Source organism: Bos indicus x Bos taurus, chromosome X (genome assembly GCF_003369695.1).
Source record: "Bos indicus x Bos taurus breed Angus x Brahman F1 hybrid chromosome X, Bos_hybrid_MaternalHap_v2.0, whole genome shotgun sequence".
NCBI lineage: Eukaryota > Metazoa > Chordata > Mammalia > Artiodactyla > Bovidae > Bos > Bos indicus x Bos taurus.
Window position 1 is genome coordinate 114,009,319 of NC_040105.1, and position 17,854 is coordinate 114,027,172.

The following is a 17,854-nucleotide window of genomic DNA, read 5'->3' on the forward strand; positions in this document are numbered from 1 at the left end:
CTTCCTACTTTTGCATTCCAGTCCCCTATAATGAAAAGGACATCTTTTTTGGGTGTTAGCCCTAAAAGGTCTTGTAGGTCTTCATAGAACCATTCAACTTCAGCTTCTTCAGCGTTACTGGTTGGGGCATAGACTTGGATTACTGTGATATTGAGTGGTTTGCCTTGGAAACAAAAAGAGATCATTCTGTCTTTCTTGAGATTGCATCCAAGTACTGCATTTTGGACTCTTTTGTTGACCATGATGGCCACTCCATTTCTTCTGAGGGATTCCTGCCCTCAGTAGTAGATATAATGATCATCTGAGTTAAATTCACCCATTTCAGTCCATTTCAGTTCGCTGATTCCTAGAATGTCTACATTCATTCTTGCCATCTCTTGTTTGACCACTTCCAATTTGCCTTGATTCATGGACCTGACATTCCAGGTTCCTATGCAATATTGCTCTTTACAGCATGGGACCTTGCTTCTATCACCAGTCACATCCACAACTGGGTATTCTTTTTGCTTTGGCTCCATCCCTTCATTCTTTCTGGAGTTATTTCTCCACTGATCTCCAGTAGCATATTGGGCACCTACTGACCTGGGGAGTTTCTCTTTCAGTATCCTATCATTTTGCCTTTTCATACTGTTCATGGGGTTCTCAAGGCAAGAATACTGGAGTGGTTTGCCATTCCCTTCTCCAGTGGACCACATTCTGTCAGGAACCTGGAATGTTAGGTCCATGAATCATGGCAAATAGGAAGTGGTCAAATGGGAGATGGTAAGAATGAATGTTGACTCTAGGAATCAGCGAACTGAAATGGACTAAAATGGGTGAATTTATTTTTTTTTAATTTTATTTTATTTTTAAACTTTACATAATTGTATTAGTTTTGCCAAATATCAAAATGAATCCGCCACAGGCATACATGTGTTCCCCATCCTGAACCCTCCTCCCTCCTGCCTCCCCACACCATCCCTCTGGGTCGTCCCAGTGCACCATCCCCAAGCATCCAGTTTCGCGCATCGAACCTGGACTGTCAACTCGTTTCTTACATGATATTCTACATGTTTCAATGTCACTCTCCCAAATCTTCCCACCCTCTCCCTCTCCCACAGAGTCCATAAGACTGTTCTATACATCAGTGTCTCTTTTGCTGTCTCATATACAGGGTTATTGTTACCATCTTTCTAAATTCCATATATATGCGTTAGTATACTGTATTTATGTTTTTCCTTCTGGCTTACTTCACTCTGTATAATAGGCTCCAGTTTCATCCACCTCATTAGAACTGATTCAAATGTATTCTTTTTAATGGCTGAGTAATACTCCGTTGTGTATATGTACCACAGCTTTCTTATCCATTCATCTGCTGATGGACATCTAGGTTGCTTCCATGTCCTGGCTATTATAAACAGTGCTGCGATGAACATTGGGTGAATTTAATTCACATGACCATTATATCTACTACTGTGGGCAGGAATTCCTTAGAAGAAATGGAGTAGCCATCATAGTCAACAAAAGTGTTCAAAATGCAATACTTGGATGCAATCTCAAAAACGACAGAATGATCTCTGTTTGTTTCCAAGACAAACCATATCACGGTAATCCAAGCCTATGTTCCAACCAGTAATGCTGAAGAAGCTGACGTGAACGGTTCTATGAAGACCGACAAGACCTTTTAGAACTAACACCCAAAAAAGATGTCCTTTTCATTATAGGGGACTGGAATGCAAAAGTAGGAAGTCAAGAAACACCTGGAGTAACAGGCAAATTTGGCCTTGGAGTATGGCATAAAGCAGGGCGAAGGCTAATAGAGTTTTGCCAAAAGAACGCACTGGTCATAGCAAACATCCTCTTCCAACAACACAAGAGAAGACTCTACACATGGACATCACCAGATGGTCAATACCAAAATCAGATTGATTATATTCTTTGCAGCCAAAGATGGAGAAGCTGTATACTGTCAGAAAAAACAAGACCGGGAGCTGACTGTGGCTCAGATCATGAACTCCTTATTGCCAAATTCAGACTTAAATTGAAGAATGTGGGGGAAACCACTAGACCATTCAGGTATGACCTAAATCAAATTCCTTATGATGATATAGTGGAAGTGAGAAATAGATTTAAGGGCCTAGATCTGATAGACAGAGTGCCTGATGAACTATGGATGGAAGTTTGTGACACTGTATAGGAGACAGGAATTAAGACCATCCCCAAGAAAAAGAAATGTAAAAAAGCAAAATGGCTGTCTGAGGAGACCTTACAAATAGCTGTGAAAAGGAGAGAAGTGAAAGCAAAGGAGAAAAGGAAAGATATAAGCATCTGAATGCAGAGTTCCAAAGAATAGCAAGGAGAGATAAGAAAGGCTTCCTCAGCAATAAATGCAAAGAAATAGAGGAAAACAACAGAATGGGAAAGACTAGGGATCTCTTCAAGAAAATTAGAGATACCAAAGGAACATTTCATGCAAAGATGGGCTCGATAAAGGACAGAAATGGTTTGGACCTAAGAGAAGCAGAAGATATTAAGAAGAGGTGGCAAGAATACACAGAAGAACTGTACAAAAAGAGCTTCATGACCCAGATAATCATGATGGTGTGATCACTCACCTAGAGCCAGACATCCTGGAATATGAAGTCAAGTGGGCCTTAGAAATCATCACTACGAACAAAGATAGTAGTGGTGATGGAATTCCAGTTGAGCTATTCCAAATCCTGAAAGATGATGCTGAGAAAGTGCTGTACTCAATATGCCAGCACATTTGGAAAACTCAGCACTGGCCACAGGACTGGAAAAGGTCAGTTTTCATTCCAATCCCAAAGAAAGGCAATGCCAAAGAATGCTCAAACTACCACACAATTGCATTCATTTCACACGCTAATAAAGTAATGCTCAAAATTCTCCAAGCCAGGCTTTAGCAACATGTAAACCATGAATTTCCAGATGTTCAAGGTGGTTTTAGAAAAGGGAGAGGAACCAGAGGTCAAATTGCCAACATCCGCTGGATCGTGGAAAAAGCAAGAGACTTCCAGAAAAACATGTATTTCTGCTTTAATGACTATGCCAAACCCTTTGACTATGTGGATGAGTATAAACTGTGGAAAATTCTGAAAGAGATTGGAATACCAGACCACTAGCTTGCCTCTTGAGAAACATGTATGCAGGTCAGGAAGCAACAGTTAGAACTGGACATGGAACAACACACTGGTTCCAAATATGAAAAGGAGTACGTCAAGGCTGTATATTGTCACCCTGCTTAGTTAACTTATATGCAGAGTATATCATGAGAAACACTGGGCTGGAAGAAGCACAAGCTGGAATCAAGATCGCCGGGAGAAATATCAATAACCTCAGATATGCAGATGACACAACCCTTATGGCAGAAAGTGAAGAAGAACTAAATAGCCTCTTGATGAAAGTGAAAGAGGAGAGTGAAAAAGTTGGCTTAAAGCTCAACATTCAGAAAACAATGATCATAGCATCCAGTCCCATCACTTCATGGGAAATAGATGGGGAAACAGTGGAAACAATGGCTGACTGTATTTTGGGAGGCTCCAAAATCACTACAGATGATGACTGCAGCCATGAAATTAAAAGACGCTTACTCCTTGGAAGGAAAGTTATGACCAACCTAGTTCAGTTCAGTTCAGTTCAGTTCAGTCGCTCAGTAGTGTCTGACTCTTTGCGACCCTATGAATCACAGCACGCCAGGTCTCCCTGTCCATCACCAACTCCCTGAGTTTGCTCAGACTCATGTCCGTCAAGTCAGTGATGCCTTCCAGCCATCTCATCCTCTGTCGCCCCCTTCTCCTCTTGCCCCCAATCCCTCCCAGCATCAGAATCTTTTCCAATGAATCAACTCTTCACATGAGGTGGCCAAAGTACTGGAGTTTCAGCTTTAGCATCAGTCCTTCCAAAAAAATCCCAGGGCTGATCTCCTTCAGAATGGACTGGTTGGATCTCCTTGCAGTCCAAGGGACTCTCAAGAGTCTTCTCCAACACCACGGTTAAAAAGCATCAATTATTTGGTGCTCAGCCTTCTTCACAGTCCAACTCTCACATCCGTACATGACCACAGGAAAAACCATAGCCTTAACTAGACAGACCTTTGTTGGCGAAGTAATGTCTCTGCTTTTGAATATGCTGTCTAGGTTGGCCATAACTTTCCTTCCAAGGAGTAAGCATCTTTTAATTTCATGGCTGCAGTCACCATCTGCAGTGATTTTGGAGCCCCCCAAAATAAAGTCTGACACTGTTTCCACTGTTTCCCCATCTATTTTCCATGAAGTGATGGGACCGGATGCCATGATCTTCGTTTTCTGAATGTTGAGGTTTAAGCCAACTTTTTCACTCTCCTCTTTCACTTTCATCAAGAGGCTTTTTAGTCCTCTTCACTTTCTGCCATAAGGGTGGTGTCATCTGCATATCTGAGGTTATTGATATTTCTCCTGGCAATCTTGATTCTAGCTTGTGTTTCTTCCAGTCCAGTGTTTCTCATTATGTACTCTGCATAGAAGTTAAATAAGCAGGGTGACAATATACAGCCTTGACATACTCCTTTTCCTATTTGGAACCAGTGTGTTGTTCCATGTCCAGTTCTAACTGTTGCTTCCTGACCTGCATACAGATTTTTCAAGAGGCAGGTCAGGTGGTCTGGTATTCCTATCTCTTTCAGAATTTTCCACAGGTTATTGTGATCCACACAGTCAAAGTCTTTGGCATAGTCATTAAAGCAGAAATAGATGTTTTTCTGGAACTCTCTTGCTTTTTCTATGATCCAGTGGATGTTGGCAATTTGATCTCTGGTTCCTCTGCCTTTTCTAAAACCAGCTTGAACTTCAGGAAGTTCACGGTTCACGTATTGCTGAAGCCTGGCTTCGAGAACTTTAAGCATGGCTTTACTAGCATGTGAGATGAGTGCAATTGTGCAGACCAACCTAGGCAGCATATTAAAAAGCAGAGACATTACTTTGCCAAAAAAGGTCTGTCTAGTCAAAGCTATGGTTTTTCCAGTAGTCATGTATGGATGGGAGAGTTAGACTATAACGAAAGCTAAGCACAGAAGAATTGATCCTTTTGAACTGTGGTGTTGGAGAAGACTCTTGAGAGTCCCTTGGACTGCAAGGAAATCCAACCAGTCCATTCTAAAGGAGGTCAGTCCTGGGTGTTCATGGAAGGACTGATGTTGAAGCTGAAACTCCAATACTTTGGCCACGTGATGGGAAGAGCTGACTCATTTGGAAAGACCCTGATGCTGGCAAAGATTGAAAGCAGGAGGAGAAAGGGACGACAGAGGATAAGATGGTTGGATCATATCACCAACTCAATGGACATGAGTTTGAGTAAACTCTGGGAGTTGGTGATGGACAGCAAGGCCTGGCGTGCTGTAGTCCATGGGGTCATGAAGAGTCAGACATGACTGAGTGACTGAACTGAACTGAACTGAGAGGCACGTTGTAGTCAGAATCTGAAATTGTGATAGTTCGTTTCAGTTTGTGTTATTGTTGTCTGTTTATTTCTCTCTATCCTGCAGTAAGTATAGCTATTGGACATTGCAAGTGAAATAGGTGTTATGAAAAGCTTGTATAAAAGTATTACAAAATGTGTTTCTTTTATGTTTCAGGATGATTAGGAAAGTGGACTATGATTAGTTCTATAAATTCTGCCTTGTTTATTAGAACTGTCTAAAAGTATTTAAATTGTATGCTGCTGCTGCTGCTAAGTCACTTCAGTCGTGTCCAACTCTGTGCGACCCCATAGATGGCAGCCCACCAGGCTCCCCCGTCCCTGGGATTCTCCAGGCAAGAACAGTGGAGTGGGTTGCCATTTCCTTCTCCAGTGCAGGAAAGTGAAAAGTGAAAGTGAAGTCACTCAGTTGTGCCTGACTCTTCGCAGCCCCATGTACTGCAGCCCACCAGGCTCCTCTGTCCATGGGATTTTCCAGGCAATAGTACTGGAGTGGGGTGCCATTGCCTTATGGTAATGCCTAAATTGTGTGGCACCCATATATCACGGGTCAGAGTGTGTGATTCTGATCCATGGACTGGCTCCTTGTAATAGCAGGGTCTTCTGTCTTGAAAATGATGAACAGGATGTACAGGTGGACAGCAAGGCTCAGGAGAAGGAAGAAGAAGAGGTGCTGAAGGAGGAGCAGCAGGAGCAGAGAGAGGAAGAGGAAGAAGTAGATGAACAGGATGTGATGAAGGTGCTGAGGAACCTGCTGATGGCCCTGTTCATCAAGTACTGGATCTACATCTGCAGCAGGATGTTCTTCTTCATCAGCTTCAAGGGTAAAATCGTGATGTACAAGATCATCTACATGGTGCTCTTCATCTTCTATGTGGCCCTATATCAGGTGGGTGCTTGTGTCCACCATTTACCATCCTCACATCTGTCCAGGGGTATGCCTGAGCTCCCTTTGGCCAGGCACTGTGTTACTGTGACCTCATGAATACATCGTGTAAAGCGGTTGATGAGATTCAAACAACACAGGCTAGGAATCATAAAATGAGGAATTAGCCCCTTCCACCTGTTCACTAATTTGAAATATTATGTTCTTAAAAAGTCAGAAAATTGGTTACGGTGGCATCCTTGTCTTGTTCTTGACCTTAGAAATGTCCATTGACAGATTACTGGTAAAAAGATGTGGCATATTTATACAATATAATATTACTCAACCTTAAAAAGAATGAAATAGTGCCATTTGCAGCAACATGGATGGACCTAGAGATTTTCATACTAAGTAAATCAGACAGAGAACGACAAATACCATAGGCTGTCACTTAACATGGGGAATCTAAAATACAGCACAAATGAACTTATTTCCAAAACAGAAACAGACCTACAGACATAGAGAACAGACTTATCATTAACCTAAAAGGAAGGTGAGACTAGGGATAAAATTGGAACTTGAGATTAACATATACACTGCTGCTACTCCTGCTGCTGCTAAGTCGCTTCAGTCGTGTCCGACTCTGTGCAACCCCATAGCCGGCAGCCCACCAGGCTCCCCCGTCCCTGGGATTCTCCAGGCAAGAACAGTGGAGTGGGTTGCCATTTCCTTCTCCAGTGGAGGAAAGTGAAAAGTGAAAGTGAAGTCGCCCAGTCGTGTCCGACTCTTCACGACCCCATGGACTGTAGCCTACCAGGCTCCTCCATCCATGGGATTTTCCAGGCAAGAGTACTGGAGTGGAGTGCCATTGCCTTCTCTAAACATATACACACTACTACCTATAAAAGAGATAAACAGAGACCTACAGAATAACATAGGGAACTATACCCAGATTTTGTAATAACCTATAAAAGAAAAGTGTGTGTGTAATCACTTTGCTATACACCTGAAACTAACACAGCGTGCGTGCATGCCAAGTTGCTTTGGTTGTGTCTGACTGTGACCCTAATGACTGTAGCCCACCATGCTCCTCTTTCCATGGAATTCTCCAGGCAAGAATACTGGAATGGGTTGCCATTTCCTTCTCCAGGGTATCTTCCTGATCCAGGAATCAAACCCACATCTCCTGCATTGGCAGACGGGTTTTTACCATCTGAGCCACAAGGGAAGCCCTCAGATTCCAATCTACATCATCCCAACTCTACGAGCAACATAGCCTCAAAAACTAAAAATGAACTTGACTTTGCTTTCAGACATCTGTGAATGGAATCACCTGTCTTCGTTGAATGGAGCAGGTATTTTTGTGAGTTTTCCACTAACATGCTTTTTCCTCATTTGTTGTTCACCATCTGACTCATAGGTGCACTATGAGTGGTGGAGGCAGATCCTGAAGTACTTCTGGATGTCAGTGGTTATCTACATGATGCTGGTGCTCATCTTTATATACACATAGCAATTTGAAGACTCCCCAGGCTTGTGGCAAAACATGACTGGACTGAAAAAAGAAAAGTAAGTAACTGTGCTGGAGAGCAGGGTGGAAAGTGACCCACCAGGTGAAGTTGCGAGGGCATGTTGTTCCACATTGCCGGGAAGGAAGTTTTAGTAAAACCTGATGTCATCACTAGCTGTAAGTTCCTCCAGAACAGAACTCATTGGTCTTGGTTGTTTGGGATTCTCATGACCTAGGCCTGAGCTTTTGGCACATAATAGGTACTCAATAAGAATTGACTGGAAAGTGAATTCTCAGCCCCTTATGGCTTTTCTAGTGTCTGTTTCATGTGAAGCTCACCTGCCTGGCTCCTCACAGTCACACGTTCTCCATTCCTAACTGGATGCTCGTAACACAGAGCATCAGCCTCCCTCCCTGATGGAGCCGGTGCTGAGATTCTAAGCAGTTGTTGTTCAGCTGCTAAGTTGTGTCAAACTGTTTGTGACCCCATGGACTACAGCACGCCAGGCTTCCCTGCCTTCACCATCTTCTAGAGTTTGCTAAAACTCATACCCATTGAATTGGTGATGCCATCTAACCATCTCATCCTCTCTCGTCCCCTTCTCATTCTGCCCTCAATCTTTCCCAGCATCAAGGTCTTTTTTAGTATGCTGGGGCTTCCCATCAGGTGGCCAAAGATTTGAAGCTTCAGCTTCAGCATCAGTCCATCCAATGAATATTCAGGGATGACTTCCTTTAGGATTTACTGGTTTATCCCCTGCTATCCAAGGGATTCTCAAAGAGTGGTTGGCCATGGAGACTAGCAGTGATGAGCTTTTCCTCGTGCATGAAATAGACAGGACTCTAGCTTTTTCTACTCTGCTCCTCTAAACTTCCTAAATTCCTTCAGAAATCGGACCAGAACTGGGCATAGTGTCCAGAGGAGGAGCCATAGAGCTGAGTGTCCAGAGAAGGAGGCATAGAACTGCGCACCTTGCCTGAGCCAGATACTCTTCTGCACCTGAATATCAACAAGAAGCCAGAGGGAGTCTGAGTCCTGTGGAATTTACATTCTAGGACAGGAGACAAACCAAAAAGCCTACTTTATGTCAAATAAATCACAAACAGACACATCTGTGAAGGAAACAAAAACAAGCCGAGATAGTGAACAGTGGGGGCACAATAGCTGGAGATGGAGTGGTTCAGGCAGGCTTTCCTGAGGAGGTATCATTTTTAATTTTTGGCTGCACCACCTTTTTGGCATGTATAATCTTAGTTCCCTGACCAGCACACATTTACCATGCCTTCAGCAGTAAAAATGCTGAGTCTGAACCACTAGACTACCAGGGAAGTCCCAGGAGATGTCATTTAAACTCCTGAAGAATAAGAAGGAGCTTATCTTTAGAAAACTGAATTGAGAGCTGAGAGGTGGAAGAACATTCCAGGAAAAGAGAACAGTAAATGCAAAGGGCTTGTGGCAGGACAGAGTTTAGTGAGTGCACTGAATAGCATGAAGGCTCGCCTGCAGGGAGGCTGGAGGTCAGCTAGGTGCCTGGAGGTGCAGGGCTCCTAGGTGGTGATGGTTTGCATCTCATTCTCTGTGAAATGTCTACAAGTCTTTAAAGCACCCTTGACTGGCTGAGAAAACAGTGATATGTGGGGGCCAGAATAGTAGACACAGCCAGGTGGTCAGCCAGCAGTTGGGGGGGCAGTCCTGTGATCGAGGATGGCAGCCTCACCTAGAATAGGAGTCACTAGAGAGGAAACAAGAGCACAGATTCAGGAAATGAGAGTGAAGGGATGTGGATGGTGGGGACAGGAAAGTGTTGGGGTGAGGGGGCATTCTGACTTGGGCGTTTCGCACAAGGTAGACGGTTGTGCCAGGGAAGACCGGAGTGGGGAGGGGGTGAGAACAGCTTAGCTGCTTCAGGAACATGGGGAAATGGAGACTTCTGTCTGGAAAATGTTCAGTGTGAAATCACTGAGAAATAGCTGAAATTCAGTGGACATTTGGGTGAGTGAGCCCACAGGGGAAACCCGCCCTGTTTCACAGGCTAGAAGACCTTGGCCTGAAGCAGTTCAGGGTGGTTGAGCTGTTCACGCGCATTTTCATCCCCACGTCCTTCCTCCTGGTCTGCATCCTGCACCTGTACTACTTCCATGGCCGGTTCTTAGAGCTCACCAATCTGAAGTCCATCCCCAGCAAGGAGTACAGTGCCATCTATAGGTGAGCCCACGCAAGCGCAGCCAGACCCTCCCATCCTCTCACTGAGAATCTCAACCTGTACTTGCCATGACAGTCAGCCTCTGAGTGGGGAAAAATTAGAAGAAATGTGGGGTGTTTGATGGCACTTTATGAAACAGTAGGTAGTCATTTGGGTTTCCTATGTGGTGCTCATGGTAAAGAACCTGCCTGCCAGTGCAGGAGACATAAGAGACACAAGTTCGATCCCTGGGTCAGGAGGATTCCCTGGAGTAGGAAATGGAAACCCACTCCAGTATCCTTGCCTGGAGAATCCCATGGACAGAGGAGCCTGGTGGGCTACAATCCATGGGGTTGAAAAGAGTTGGACATGACTGATCGACTTAGCATGCATGTGGGTAGTGATTTATGACATTTCATGGGTGATCTTGACAGGCGTGTGAATTGGTCCAGAGGAGTTGTGCAGACTGAAGTTCCTTTGCGATGGTGATGTGTCTTTTGTATCTGGGGTGATGGGGGTATTTTTAGAACTGTTTAATGAATCTGGCTTAATTCAGAGGGTGAGTTTTCTGTTGCACTGACAGGCAGTAAGGAAGTCTCTATAAGTGAAAGCGTAGTACAGAATTCTCCTTTTCATTTCGGGAAGGAAGGACCTCGGCTGAAAGGTTCTGCCATCTGCGAGTAACCAGAGTAACATTTAAGGAAAGAGTGAAGGCAGTGATTTCTGTGACCAGTTCCCTGTTGCTGTCTTCCACCAATAAATACTAATACAAAGTGTTTCCAAGTAGCCAATGGGACCCGTCTCGCCCTGGCCATGTGCATGGAGCCATAGCGGGTCAGCACACATCCCTAGGCCTGCTTGATCTTGGGAACATTACAGGCATTCTTCTAAATGAGCCTTGATACAGATTTTCCTCTCCGCTTCACATAATAGCGTGTGATTCAACTCCTGGAAAACCCTTGTTGCATAGATGAGGGAGCAAAGTGCTGCCTTCAGAGGAACACAGACGCCACAGGTGAAGATTCCCCTGAGCTCATCAAGGGAAACAGTCCATGGAAAGAAGATGAAGCAGTAATTCATTAGGCATAGTTCATGAAATGTCAGACTGTGAACATTCTGCTGTGCTGGGGGTTGTTGTTGTTCAGTCACCCAGTCATGTCTGACTCTTTGCAACCCCATGGACTGCAGCACACCAGGCTTCCCTGTCCATCACCAACTCCCAGAACCTGCTCAAACTCATGTCCATCTAGTCAGTTATGCCACCAACCATCTCATCCTCTGTTGTCCCTTTCTCCTCCTGCCTTCAATCTTTCCCAGCATCAGGGTTTTTTTCAGTGAGTTAGCTCTTCACATCTGGTGGCCAAAGTATTGGAGCTTCAGCATCAGTCCTTCCAATAAATATTCAAGGTTGACTTCCTTTAATATTGACTGGTGGAATTATGGAAAACTGAGTGTGTTGAACAGGGTTTCCTTAAGTACGTAAACATGGTTTAATTATGTGGGTTCTGAAAAAGGATAGCAGCCTCCTATCAAGATGTGTCCTTCTGTTTTCCTTCACTGTCCGGCCAGCCTGTAACCCCCTCACCTGTCTGGACAGGAAGGAGGCCCATGGTCTGGTCGGTCTGAGGCCATGGCTGGCCCTCCTTTGGCTGAGGCTTAGCCCCTAGAACCCTCTGAACTGTTACTTTTGTAAGAGAATGTAAACGGCGAGGCAAAAATGAGTAATGTCAGTAGTATGTATGGTTTGGGGTCAAGGGATTTCATTTTTGCTTCTGTGAAAAGAGTTTTCTAGGAACTCAAGGAGTTCAAAGGACTCATCTGAGTCTGGTAGTTTGGGATTTCATGCAGGAGTTTCCTATAAAAGTCCCCAAATTTCTACCTGGAGCATGGGATGTGTATCCCATCATTTTCACAACTCTTTTCCATTGTAGTGTTTTCCTTACTAGTGACTTTTAATCCCTAGGGCCCTAGTAAGTGGCTACATTAGAGTCAAAATGATGAAGAAAGAGATCTTCAGAATTGGATTGACTGTCATGCTTTGCCTTCTTTGTTCCTGCCCTCTTAGTAGATGCTACACCAAAAAAAAAAAAAAAATCCAAAACTGGGAATGATCAGTATGTTTTATTCCTTAACTTGATTCTGGTCCTGTTGTTTCTGTAAACAGCCAGCTATCCTTTGCCTGTTTGTCTGTTGTTTGTGTGGCTTGTGTCTGCCCTGTAGGCAAGTGTCACTTGTGTCTGAAGAATTCATCATGTAGAGCCCTCGAGAATTTAATGTGGATCATCAAAGCCAAACTGAAAGGTGAGTTTTGGGGGGATCATACGATTTAATTAATTTATGTTTTGAAGTATAGTTGTTTTACAATGTTGTGTTACTTTCTGCTGTACAACAACGTGAATCAGCTATATGTATGCATATATCCAATAAGAGAAGAAAACAAAAAGAAAATAAGCAAGTACATGTCAGCACACTTTATTCCACTGACCTCAGAACAGTCTTTGTTCATTAAATTAGCAACTCATTTCTGACATTCTGTGGTGATCTACCTGCTTGACATCTCTAAAAGAAATTGCTTTTGAAGGAGAACCTCTCTTGAAAGTCCAACGGCAATACAGAATCTTGACCACAGTTCTCCAATTTCACAGGCATTTTCAATACAAAACCAACAAGTTACATATGAGCTTATATTTTCATCTAGCTAAACTTCATTTTATATAAAAAAAAGTAAAATTCCAGAGATGTGAAATTTACTCAGAGCCCACAGTATTACAGATACAATAACATTAGTCGATGTCTGTCTTGTGACAATCAGGCTGAAATGAACAATTTATTGCAAATGAGGAGGACTACCTGCATTATCTGTAATAGGCCTTTTCCTAATGTCTACTTTATTGCCCAATAACATTCCTTCAAACATTCATTTGAATATGAATAAAAAGATATGCTCTTTAAAAATTGAGGAGCAAGATCATACTCATTACTATTTGCTATGAACTAAGCTGGACCCCCGAGAGTCACTGAGCTCCCTAAGGCTACAGCCCCCTCAGCCGGGCTCCCGCACTCTTCGCAGATCTGATCTGGCAGCTCACCTGGTGCCCGAGGATGGGGTGTGTTGCAGGCTTACCCTTGGAAACATTTGCATCCACCACATATGCTTCAGATGGCCACAGGATGAAATTAGTCCATGCAAAGGTTGCCCGACATTACACGTTATTTAAGAATTAAAAAAAAAAAAATCCCTCGTTAAACTGTGAATGACTTGATTCCTAGGGGATAGTTTGCCGTGTTTCTGAGAAAGCATGACCTGACTTGCCTCAGCAGTCTCTGTGTCCTGCCCTTCACCACTGCGGTGCCATCCATTCTCAGATTAGCTGCTCAGCTCAGGGCTCCCAGTCAAAACACACTGTGGCCGCCATCCTGGAATGCACGTGGTGTTAGGGCCCCTGCACCCAGCGTACAGTAGATGACTGTAGCATGATCTGTGATCTCTGACTCTCCTTATAACTCTTCTGTTCTCATCTCCTTTTTTTTCTTTCTGTTTCCATTACTTTGAGCAGCATCAAGAAAAACTTACCAATCCACCACAATGAGTAAGTCCCCCTGTGAAGCCATGAAATGCTTGCTCTACACAATGCTATTTCATGCTTCTCCATCCTAAACTCTGACCATTTTCTCCTGCGGGAAAAAATGTCAAGTTTAGGTGTTGATAGCTCTCATGACTGACTCTTCACTAGAATCTGAATTGGAGGAGCTCACCAAACCTGAGTTTACAGTTCATTTTTTAGAAAGAGCTTTAAAAAAATAAAAAACAACCAGATGCTAAAAAGCCCACATGCCAGGCTGTGTAGTGACTTCCATTTTGTTCATCCTCTTCCACGTGCCACTCACTCTCAGCTCCCAATGCCCTTCCCTCCCTGACTTAGCTGCTCTCTGCCAACAGGCTGGCCCACCCCGAGTGAAGCCTTCTGGACCTCACCATGATGAAGCTGACCGCCAGCCTGGAGGTAGCAGAAGTCAAGCAGCTGGCTGGGCCTGGGGAGGAGACACTGCGGGGGATGCCCTGCAAAAGCCAAGAAGGGTGAACCTGACAGGAACAGTGAGGACGAGGATGAGGACGAGGAGGATGAAGATGAGGAGGAGACGTCAGGTAAGCTGCCTGCCCAGGAGCCGCTTGGATGCTGGCTCACAGGAGGAGGAAACAAAACGCTGACTTGCTCCAAGTGAATAAAATATATACTCAATATATAAGTATATAATAGAATATATATTCAATATATGCTCAAGTATATACTTGACCCGGGCAGTGAACTAGAAACTGTGGGAGCAATCTGTACAGGCCAGGCTTCCACTCACAGCTGCACACACGTCCTGCCTTGCAGATCTGAGGAACAATTGGCACTTGGTGATCGACCACCTCACAGTGCTGCTTCTGCTGTTCCTGGAGGGCTTCTACCAGCTGCAGACCTTCCTGTGGTGGATACTGGAGCTGCACATCATCAAGATCATGTACTCCTACATCATCTGGGTGTCTGTGAAGGAGACAAGTGTCGCCGTTCTGTCTTCAGGCCAGACCCAACCAGGTGTCTCGTCCAGCTGGAGCCCCAGGCCGCTCGGACTTAAGGTCCCCCACTGAGTGCGGATGGGGCAGAGATGGACGCTGACTCACAGATGTGGTTGTGCACCACATGCCCACCCACCGTGGGTATGTCTGAATTCCTCACAGCTTGAGGGCACCGCTCAGGTGTGTTCTCTCCCAGGAGAGGTTCCTGAAGCTCCAGGTTGGGCCAAGGACCCCCTGAGTGTCCTCCCAGAAGCCTGTTCACCTCTGTAGTTTCCTGTTGTGATGTTACTTAACATCACCTGGTTGTACACTTGTCTGTGTACAAAATGTATATCTTAACACCCACGACCGTTTCTTGTACATAAGAGCTCAGCCAACCTTTGCTCAGCTCAGAGGAACGAATCAGTCAAGTTGCGTAAAAACATCTAGGTTTTTAGATGTTGTGCCATGTGACATATTTTTGTCTGCATTTCCAATTTTGTGTTCTCAGGTGTCTCTGTTCAACTATGTGTTTCTGATTTCCTGGGCTTTCATTCTGCCATACGCCAAGCTCCACCATCTGCCCTCAGTGTCTGCACCGTCTGGACATGTGTGATCATCGTCTGTAAGATGCTGTACCAGCTGCAGACCATCAAGCCTGAGAACTTCTCTGTGAACTGTTGATTGGTGAGCCTTGGAGACGGGGGTCTCCTTGCCTGGCCTTCAGGGAAGGGAGGCAGAGCCTGGGGTACCCACGTCCCCCAGCACTCGCCATCAGGCCTTCATCAGCTCAGTGAGTTAGAAGTGTCCTGGTCCCGTCTCTCCTGATGCTGACTCCCTCTGAAGTGGGTCCTCCCTCCCCATCCCTGAGTCCCTTTGCTCAAAGCTGAAGGAGACTAGTCTGAATTTTCCTGACTGTGGGGCCGTCTCTTACTCCCTTCTTTCTTCTTTTCAGCCAAATGAAAACCAGACGAACATACCCCTGCACCAGCTGAACAAGTCTCTGCTCAACAGCACACCCATTGATCCCATGGAATGGATGGGCCTCAGGAAGTCGTCTCCTCTGCTCATCTACCTGAGGGTAAGGCTTCCTCATCCTTAGCATTGCCTCTGCCAAGTTCACGTCTGCAGCCCTTTCCCTGGAGACCATTCACCTCACCTTTGAGAGCAGCCTCATCCTCTAACATGGGGTTTGCAGTCACCTCCAAAACACATGACTGAATATTAAAATCGGTATTGAATTGTGCTGAAAAGAAATCAGCTGAGTAATTTGAGATTCGTTGAATAGAGTATGACAAATATATTCACTGGAATGTTATGAAACCACTTAAAGACTGAGGTAGATTGATGATATTATCAGACACTGAAAGATATCCAAAATATATTGTAATGTTGAAAAAGAAAAGCAAACTTCAAAACAGGATACATAGAATGATGTCTTGTAGGCACAAAGAAAAAATATTGAGTAAATTACACCAAATGGTCAGAGTAATTATTTCTGAGAAGTAAGCGTAGCATGACAAGAAATGTTTGCTCTCTAAATTCTACATATTTTAATCAGTGGCATCTATTATGTTTAGAAGTAGCCACATATAAACAGCATGTCTTTGAAAAGTGAATTCTGATTTCAAATAGTTGTAACAAGCATAAGGAAAGCAATATAGTTCAGATTATTCACATGTTACTATGATGGATAGTTGGAGCATTTTACTTTGATGGATTATGCTGATGATGTAATTAAAGCCTTTGTACTCAACTCCTAGAGTCTGAAAGTGTACTAAGCATCTCTTCTCTCTCTTGGTGTAGATTTCTGGTTTTTTGCTCATATGACCAATATTGTTTGTAACATACAAATGATGTCTACCATTAAGAGCTGTTACAAAGATAAAACCAACTCATATTTGCAAGGGGTGATTAGATTAATGTCTGGCACATAAATGTTACCTATTTTATATTATTATTTTATAGTATGCTCAGCATATTTTTCACTCTACTGCTCTCTCCAGCCAGCTTTCGGAGGTACTGTGTTCAAAACTTGCTAAGTTGAGCCCCAGTCTGCAGCTCAGTCTGTTTCCCAGGGTCCCTGTAGGATGCTGAATAAGAGTTTCTCACGTTTCGTTGAAGAGAAGGCTGGACAACCCTTCCGAGTAACTGGACCCAGCTGTGTGGTTCGGTGGTACTTTTTCTGGATCTGGTGTGACCATTGCCAGTCATTGGTGTAGAGGTTCTAAATCCTGTTATCATGAAAATTAGCCTGATTTGCAAACTGGAGATGACTCCACCCTTGTTACCACAAAACAGGGAAAATGAGCATTAAAGTCAAGACTGTTTCATGGATGTGGGATCTGATCACACACTGTCCCTTTAGAAACCCACAGTGAAATGAGATGGCTTTTTGAAGAGACTGTAAATGACCATGTGGCATCACCTGTATTTTCCTTGTTTTTTAGAACAACCTGCTGATGCTGGCCATTCTGGCCTTCAAGGTCACCATCTACCGCCATCAGGAGTACTACCAAGGATGGAACAACCTCTCAACCCTGTGTCTAAAACCATCTTCCACAACATCACAAGACTCCAGCTGGATGATAGACTTGTTAACTGTGCCAAGTATTTCATCAAGCATTGCCGAGGTCCAGCCCCGGCTGATCCAGGGTATTTGAAGGAGAGATGGCCTAGGCGACTATTTATATGTTAATTAGAGATATAAGAGTAATAGAATGAGGATAGCTCAGTAGGAAAAATTCAGTGGAGAAAAGAGGCTGAGTAGCTTGGTTTACGTGGAAAATCAGTATAACCCGTGACACCAGGTTAGCTCTGACCACGGAGGCCGCAGGTGCCCTCTTGACTAGCGGAAGGTGCCCCACCTTAGACACCTTCTCGAGTGGGTCTTAGAAGCCCAGGCAAATAAATGGTCGCAGAGGATATCCACGCTCCAGATGGAGACTTCAGCCAGAAGGTGAAAAGAAATGAAAAAATGACATGGGGAGACCAAGCGTTGGTGAGCAAGGCCCGTAGCTTTATTTTCAGCAGGGGCTTATATACCCTAAGTTACACATAGAGGATAATAGGGGGTGCAAAGTCAGCAGTTTTTGATCCTTATCAAAATCCAGGGTTTCTTTCCTGCAAATTTATCGTATACAAATGGTTTAGGTGATTTACATCATCTTCTGGCCAGAAGGCCTATTAACATTTTATGACTCTTGACAAGGACTTATCAACAAAGACTTATATTCTCTAAGAGTAATTATTTTAAGGTTTGGCGCCATCTTCCGAAGATAAAATTGCATTCCTATAGGGTGGAT

At 44.1% G+C, this 17,854-nt stretch overlaps 1 long non-coding RNA gene across 6 annotated transcripts in view; it reads left to right on the forward strand.

Annotated features, from left to right (window-relative positions):
* The window catches only part of LOC113887256, a 171,761-nt gene extending 154,514 nt beyond the window's left edge, over positions 1 to 17,247 (forward strand). For 2 of the 6 annotated variants that reach the window (XR_003509679.1, XR_003509681.1), the window contains exons 6-14: positions 6,077 to 6,340; positions 7,737 to 7,885; positions 9,859 to 10,032; positions 12,230 to 12,310; positions 13,950 to 14,156; positions 14,389 to 14,711; positions 15,061 to 15,236; positions 15,505 to 15,630; positions 17,000 to 17,247. This is a non-coding gene — a long non-coding RNA (uncharacterized LOC113887256). Of the gene's footprint in view, positions 1 to 6,076; positions 6,341 to 7,736; positions 7,886 to 9,858; positions 10,033 to 12,229; positions 12,311 to 13,566; positions 13,600 to 13,949; positions 14,157 to 14,388; positions 14,712 to 15,060; positions 15,237 to 15,504; positions 15,631 to 16,999 lie in introns of all 6 variants that reach the window. The other 4 variants (XR_003509682.1, XR_003509680.1, XR_003509683.1 and 1 more) reach the window with 4 other exon arrangements.
* Positions 17,248 to 17,854: the final 607 nt, after the last annotated feature.